The sequence below is a fragment of the Galendromus occidentalis genome, unplaced genomic scaffold (assembly GCF_000255335.2).
Source record: "Galendromus occidentalis unplaced genomic scaffold, Mocc_1.1 scf7180000077312, whole genome shotgun sequence".
In the NCBI taxonomy this organism is placed as follows: domain Eukaryota; kingdom Metazoa; phylum Arthropoda; class Arachnida; order Mesostigmata; family Phytoseiidae; genus Galendromus; species Galendromus occidentalis.
The window spans coordinates 1-7,075 of record NW_003805300.1 but is presented as its reverse complement, the minus strand read 5'-3'; the positions used below and the strand labels follow the sequence as shown (position 1 = coordinate 7,075).

General features: G+C 49.1%; 1 pseudogene; it reads right to left on the bottom strand.

Annotated features, from left to right (window-relative positions):
* Positions 1–4,684: 4,684 nt before the first annotated feature.
* Positions 4,685–7,055, bottom strand: LOC114828164 (ATP-dependent DNA helicase PIF1-like; annotated as a pseudogene).
* Positions 7,056–7,075: the final 20 nt, after the last annotated feature.

Genomic DNA, 7,075 nt, shown 5'->3' with positions numbered 1-7,075 from the left:
CCGGTTCCGAGCACTGCTATCGCACGCTTCTCTGTTCGTTGAGCTTTGTCTTTGCTGAACGACACTGGATGTCTCACGGTCTGGTCGAATTCCGTGCGAGGTAGTTTCGTGGTAGGACCAAACATTTGTTCAACTGTCCTTTTACGCGGCAGTCGCCCGTTCGGTGTTTGTTTTGGTGTCTCGAGATGATTAACTTTCCGGGATACGACTGAGTTTCTCGCGAGGGGTGTGCTCGCCGCAGAGACTCCGGGTATCACGAACGGGTTGGGCTGACTGAGTGATAGCCCTGCGGAACCCTTGAGCATTTTGATTTCGGCTTTGGCGTCTGACAATTCTCCTCTCAAGTGCAGCACGAGATCAGTGAGGAAGAGGAGGCGAGCCATCAGTTCCGCCATTGTGAACGAGTCCATGGCTTTAGCTTTGCATTTCGGGCATCTGAGTTCGTTTGTACTCTCACCGGTCGAAGAAGACAGAAGACAGGACGGATGGAGGAGCGCTCCGCATCCGCTACCACAGGAGCGGATTTCACCGTCCTTGCTGACTTCCTTCTTGCATATCGCACATTCGATTCGCAGAGTCATTCTTCACAGGACAGGATGGCTTTTCCACGCCCACGAAGGTAGATCAAGCGATGGTCTGTTGAGGCACTTGTTCCGGACAGCTTCTTGATCGTCGAGTACGACTTTCAGGGCACTGGGACACGTCAGGAGTGAAATTTCTTGGAAATTTACACGGTTCTAACGGAACACGTCCGGAGGCAAGAGGCGCTAGCAGACGACTGTGATTTCTTCGTACCCGATGATGAGGTGAATTTTGCTTTGATTCTCCTCCAAGATCATGAGCTTCCACTTCTTCCGGATCATCAAGAAATAGTATAGTTGCCGAATTCGGATGAATGGAGTTCATTAGGATATACTTCGCAGCTCTGTTCCCGGCGTCGTAGTTTTTCTGTTGTTGTCGACCGTCTTTGGTCTTAGCCTTGTCTTCGGCTGGTGGATTCAGGGTACCGAGTACCACTTCCCAGGCGTACGGTTCAGCTCCAATGACAGCCGGCATAACTGTCGTCCATGGTATATAGTTTTTACCACTGGTTTCCAGGATGATGTTGCTGAACGCTCGTGGTCTGGATCCACCGCTGGTCGAACTTGGATTTTTATCTTGCAGTAGCTCACTTTCGGATACGTTCGCTCTGTAGCCGTGGGACCTACGGTTATCCCGTTTTGATGATGTTGCCAATGGCATCTTGCAGTCGAGGTTTGTGCACTGACACTCACTGCGATGCAGCACAATGTCGAAACTTGCTCCGAGCGAACTCGTGCTGATAACGTTGATGGGTTTTCTCGGCTATCTAGCCTACAAGCTCTGGCTGCGGTGAGCTCGAATCGATGCTGTGCTTGATACAACTGGGACAACGGCTAATAAGGACGAACACTGCTTGGTGTGAAATACCAAAGGCTCCCCCGCTAGTACTGATCTTTATTATGCCTTATATAGTGCTGGAAGGAAAGGGTCAAGTCAGTAACCCGTCTACAGTAATTATGACGGTCACTGAACTTACACTAAGTTACAGAATACTGAAGTCATTGTTTCAGCGTCCGGTCTGGACACCGTGAGTCAGCCCATGGTCATTAGAATTTTTCTGGGTAGCTACTTTAGCCCATCAATGTGTCGCCCCTCGGACTTCGTCGATTTGGGTTGAAGCTAATCGAATGTCGTCCTCTGGTTGAGGGGGATCCAATGAGGAGATCTGAGCGCGCGGCGTCATGTCCTGGGCCGGGAGCTCTGAGCTGGTGGTTGCATTCTGGAGGTTCAACATTGGAGGGGACGCGTCTGTCGTGTGAGATGATGGACAGTGCGTCGTTTGCCCCGCAGTTTGGTTGGACGACGTGCCTGGCTCGGGCTGGCCGGCGGCGTTTGATCGGGTTGTAGCCGTGGTTGTCGGTGGTGGAGAGTCAGGCATCGGGGGTAGAGGGCCCTGGGCTCTGTTGAAAATCTCTTCTTCCTCGCTGTCGTAGATCCGGTTGTTCACTCTCTTGTGTTGGAACTGATCCGCGAGGAATTGGGAATTTTCCCTGTCGGAGGAGTCCTACGACATCTCTTGAGTGGTTCTCCTGGGCCCGTCACCCATGGTGGGTTAGGCCTCGCCGTCAGGATGTCTGATGATTCGATGTGGAAACCTCGGACTTAGTTGAGTTCAGGATCGCTGGGAGCACTGGTGTGGATTGCTGCCCTCGGAGGAATCTGGGAAACGTGACTCCCTGAGATTCTCGGTTTTGGGTTTCCACGCACTCGGCTCGCTTGGCCTGGCTGTGGGAGCGAATCCTGGGTTCTTGAAGAGAGCTCGAGGGAGTGAGAGTCCTAGGACGGAGTCTTAACCTCCTGGAGATACTATGCTGATGGATTTGAACCTTCGAGCGATGAGTTCTTGAAACTTTTGACACCATTCATTGTGGCACAGCTTCAAGGCACTTCCAATGAGGACACGAAGCGTTCACTAGAAATGACTCTAAGTCTGCACGCACTTGAGGGGAATGAATTAGATAGCGGGGCGTGACCCAGACCTATCTCTTCGCGGACCGGGATCAGGGATTTGAACCCTAAGTCCTGAAAAATATCGGGGAGCGCTGAGCGTGATCAGGCGCTACCGATATCGAGGTTGCTACTGGCTTGTGACGTCACAGTTCTCGCCGCTGACAGCTTCATTGACGATCAGCTGTTGGAGACTGTCGCGCCCTCAGTGGCCAGATGGTTGTTCCGAGAAGGGTTCGCTATCGATGCACGCCGCCGCTGACGGTGCGAATCCCCAAGTGGGCTACCGACTCTGAGTCTTATTTATTCATCTCTGACTGAGATCATTTAACTTAATAAATAATGAATGACATAAGAATAATGAATATGGAGTACCAGCGTTCTGGGCCGCGGCCTACGGCCGCGGCCGTCTCTCCCTACGCCGTAAAGGTGTCCCCGCAGGCGTGAGAACTCGACGCCACCCTTCGGCCGCGCCCGTTTCTTGGTTTGTACAGATTGCGTGGAACAAACCTAATTGTCGTCACGATAAGCAAACAATTCAGAATAGAAGCATATCGGGTCTAATGTAGCAATGCCATATATTAATAGTCCACAATCTCTTCTTGTTCATCATCCACAACTGGATGGGCAAGAGTCCTGAAGGCGTAAAATTCGCCGATGCTGATGCTCCGTTTCGCATCAAGCATCATAACGCAGTGAAGGATGAGGTTCGTTGACAATTCCTGGAGAAGATCCGTGTCGTCGATGAATCTGATATAACCTTCGAATCTGAAGCTGCGATGTTCCTCGATAGAGAGTGCTGGCACCAAGAAATGCGGTAGCATGTCTCTAACTCGCTGGATTCCAAATCGAATGTTGGCTCCTGGATGCAGTCGTCGTTGCCTTCGTAGGTAGTGTACCAAACGTTGCCGAGGACACATCACTACTGAGCAGCACGTGTAAAGGTGTATATCATCCCGTTCCAACATAGAACGCTATGGGCATGGGTCTCCAATCGATTCAGAGGCATCGTTTTCTCTGTGAATAATCAACTCGAGCGAATGTTTTGAAGTATTGAATTTTACCCATGATTAAAGGGCGAAACAAAATTCGCGGATATCCAGCGAAAGAAACTCCGGTTCCTAGTGTGGATATCGAGCGAAACGTGATTTCGAGTAAAATAATCTTACATTATTAAATGGTGAGGAACAGGACGGATCATGAATGCCTCATCCTATGAGAATCTGCTTCTCCTATTTAAGAGGGGTGTTCATCGGCGTTGTACTCATTCATCGTTGCTTACGACGAAGCTTTCATTCTGTCTAGTCAGACGACGTTAGAACGAAAAGAGATGGCAAGCAACGTAACTCAAGAAAGAGAAATGTTCGTGTTAGATTGCAACCTTCGACACGTCGTTCTGAGGTTTTGGGGTAGGAGAACGGTATCAGACTCGGGCTCCCCACGAGATTCGTGAAGTGCTAAAGAACCATCCGGAAGTCTCCGCGGCCTCGAAATAAAGGTTCGTGTCGATCCAAAGGTGCCGGACGTGCGATTCAAACTCAACGTCGTGTCGAAATCACAAAACAAAGGCAGGAACTCATTCGTCCTCGCTTTCGATTTGGACAAAGTAAAAGGACCTTGCAGCCGCGATTACGAGAGTTACCATCGGAACCTGCTGCGTCTCATCCCGAAATGCAGTCGGTGTATGTTATGTCGACACCTAATCTTGTTGCCAAGTCTTGTGGTAACAGACTCCACCTTATATGAGATTGAGGATATAGTGGCAGGCGCTCTTGAAGTATTCGAGAAAGAATAACGATGAAAGTTCGAAAACATCAGTTCATAAGAATTATATGATTTGTAGTTTCTGATATGTAGACACCGGCCTCGGCCCAGAGCTGTAATGGCATTCGATAAGCCTCGGATAGAGGAAAAATGTGTTCGCTTCCCGATTAGCTCTTCTTCAGGCTATACAGTCTGGGTGTCGATTAGAATTTGGAGTCCGCACGGTGGGTTGTTGGTTTTTGGCGAGACTTCGGATATTTAGATGCAACAGATATTTAGAAGCCGCGTTCGGTGCTCTCACACCACGTTCGGGAAACGAATATCTAGGATAATGAAACATATGAATTTTTCGGAAAGACTGATTTATGAAGATTGTTTGAGGGGAGAATCTTCATGTCTCTCCTTGGAGAACTTCTTTGAATACGATGTTTTTGGTGAAGGTATCGGGAGTTGAGATCGATAGTCCTGCTCGACTGGTAGCTCTGGATAACGCTACATATAATTGGCCATGAGTGAAGACGCTTTCACGTAGATCAAGTCCTACTCGTGTGAATGATTGTCCCTGTGATTTGTTGATGGTCATGCAAAAACTTAATCGAAGAGGGAACTGAGTGCGGCGTAGCCTGAATGGTAGGGAGGAATGAGTATAATAACAGTCGATCCTTGGGATCAGTACCGCCCGATGTTTGTTGTGGCCCGTGGCGAAGCTGCAAACGATTATCCGGCTCAGTATTTGCGTAACGATCAATCGCGTTCCGTTGCATAGTCCTTTGCGTACGTCTAAATTTCGTAGCAACATGACGATGCATCCCGGTTTCAGGTTGAGCTCGTGTGGTGGAAGACTCGATGGCGACATTTTGTTGAGGAATTCAGTAGGGAAGTTCAGCGCATCGCTGGGGTCTTCAACAACAGGTGCATCGGCACTGAGGAATGTCTTCTTGAGTCCTGGGAGTTTGTCTAAAATATAGTTGTTGATTTGTAAAGCTTCCGCATTCTTAGGCGTCAAGATAGCGATATCTGCGAGGTCAATATTCTTCTGTCCGGAGCAAACACAGTCAAAAATCGTGTCAGAGAGATTGTTTTCTTGGCGCATGTCATCGGGAATATCGATTGTCGGTTCTAGGTCGCCATCGCCAATTTTCAGAAGCCAATCTCGGAAAGCGTTGTCGTTTGCGGTGACTCGCATGTTGGCTCGCAATCGACACTGACGGAAATGTTTCCATAGAGTGGATTTCTTGAGGCAAGCTTGGACGATTGGAGTGCGAGAGCCTTTCTCGACAATAGGTAATATTTGGCGGAAGTCACCCCCAAGTATCATCGTTTTCCCACCGAAAGGACTCGTCGTTTTGCATAATATCCCGTAGGAGCATGTCGATGGTCTCCAGAGCGGTTCTCGGGGCCATGGGGGCCTCGTCCCATATGATGACGTCTGTTTTCCGTAGGCTTTGAGCTTGTTTCGACTGTCGTTTCATGGATGAGCTGCGACTTGCGTCTTGAACGACTAATTGAAATGCTGAGCTAACACTTCGTCCATCGGGCAGTAGATTTGCAGCAATACCGGTCCACGCTACATTGATGACCGTGTATCCGATAGAAGTTGCTAGGTGGAAGATCGTTGTATATACAAATGTTTTCCTGCTCCCGCCCGGGCCATCGATGAAATGGCATTGCTTATGTGCATTATCGAGTGTTCGCAGTATTTCATCAACCACAGCTTTCTGTTCTGGATTCAAGAGTTGATACTTGTGGGATCCGATGGAACGATGGTCATCGAGACATATAATGGATGAATCGTTCGGGAACTCTGGGATGTCAAGCGGGAGGATGGTACGATGATCTTTCCCCATTGTTTCCAGTTGTTGGACGATATCGTAGAAAGCTTTCGATTGAGCTACATGTCGCGCTATTCCGGCGTTGAGATAATCTTGCATGAGGTCGTCTTCGAATTTAAGCCAGAGCTGTTGTGGAATAGGTGGGGCGATCTCGGCGAAAACAATTATGGCGACGAAGAAACTTCTCGATTGTTGTGGCATTTTTAGAAAGGCGGCTTCTTGTAAAGCGTCATGGAAATAAGCACCGTCCTTTAGATAGCCACACGTTCTTGCCGCGTCAACGAAGGATGGATACAGCTGTCCATCGACAGTTCTCACATCTTCATAAGACGTAAATCCTTTCCCGTAAAGTAGCATCAGACGTAGGGCGTAGCGTTCGTGATCCTGAGGGTTTACGAAGTACATTCGGCCTATGGTTCGATTGCCCCCGCGTTTGCGTTCCTGCCATTTTTTGTTGAAGATGAACTTCTCAGGCGTCTCATGGTAATGAAGCTTCCGACAATCGACCGCGTCGTCGGGGAAGGTACCATGTTGAAGTTCCAAGTCGCGACATGCTTTGTTTTTGTCGAAATAGGCTGTCAATGTTGAGAATCGCTCACTCGCAATATTTAGAGCTGATTGTTCATGGCCCTCTTGGAAACGAATTGAATCGAAGCCGGGCAAATGCACTTGTAAGCGCACTACGGCTTCACTTCGATCGCTCATTGGGAACCCCAAGATCCGATGCGCGGCCTCCGGGGCGCACACGTAGCGCGTATCCCAATAGGAGTCGATCTCATCATGAACCTGTGAATCGGATGATTGTTGGCGGTACAGTCTGATCCGCGCTCTGTCAGTACCCTTGTAGACGTATTTATAGAGGTATTTTACGGCGTGGATCAATGCACATAGTTCGACGTTGATATGAGCGTTGAATAACCATGTCAGATATGGGCAATATGGGACTACGG